We start from the raw sequence: 972 nt of genomic DNA, 5'->3' as shown, positions 1-972 counted from the left end.
GGACCGTGGACCCGCACTCTGGAAACAGCAGACTGAGTCTGTGAGCCGGGAGCGTGCGCCACCAAGCATCTCATGGAGCTCCGGAGCTCCGGTGTGATCACTGGATCGAGGCTGAGACCGGGAGCTCCGGGAGCGTGCGCGGGGCGGCTGGCAGCTGGCGGCTGGCGGCTGGAAGGCCACCTGCATGGGGGAGCAGGCGGACTCGTGGTCAGCACCCGCGAGACGCCAGACTGAGACGGGGAGCTCCGGGAGCCCAGGCGGGGCGGCTGGCGGCTGGCGGGGTTGGAAACACAAAGGACAGAGACGTGCCGGCCCTGGAAGTGAGGGCTGGGACGCCGGGTGTGGGGCGCACAGCCCGGGATGCTGCAGGGTTGAGCAGCACCAACAGAAACAGAGTTAAAGTGGCCAGAACATCAGTGGAGAACGATCCGCGATCCCTCTGTTCTGAGACAGAGGCTGAATTTCAGCCGCTGCTGCTCTCTCAGAAGAGGCATAGCAAACCGCCAGGGAAAGCCGCCAGAGAACAAAAGCCCGGAAATACCGGCTCACAGGGTGCCCATCCCCATCCCCCCTCGCAAGGGACACAGAGACTCTACCCAAACAGGGTTTTCTGAGTACCTGCAGGCAGGCCCCTCCCCCAGAAGGCAGGCTGAAAAATCAAGAAGCCCACAACCCGGAGCGCCTGAGTGGCGCAGTCACCAAGCACCTGTCTTCGGATTAGGGTGTGATCACAACGCTCCGTAANACAACGTTCCGGAAAGGAGTCCCTCATCGGGCTTCTCCACCGGGAGCCTGCTTCTTCCTCTCCCACTCCTCTGCTTGGGTTCCCTTTCTTGCTGACTGTCTGTCTCTCTCTCTCAAATAAATAAATAAAATCTTTAAGGAAGAAGCCCACATCCAGAAGATCTCTATAAAACAAGGGCGCATGGCCTGGGTCCCAGTCAACAACTTGGGCTCTGGACAACCCCGCAA

Source organism: Ailuropoda melanoleuca, chromosome 3 (genome assembly GCF_002007445.2).
Source record: "Ailuropoda melanoleuca isolate Jingjing chromosome 3, ASM200744v2, whole genome shotgun sequence".
In the NCBI taxonomy this organism is placed as follows: domain Eukaryota; kingdom Metazoa; phylum Chordata; class Mammalia; order Carnivora; family Ursidae; genus Ailuropoda; species Ailuropoda melanoleuca.
Note: the sequence above shows the minus strand (reverse complement) of the source record.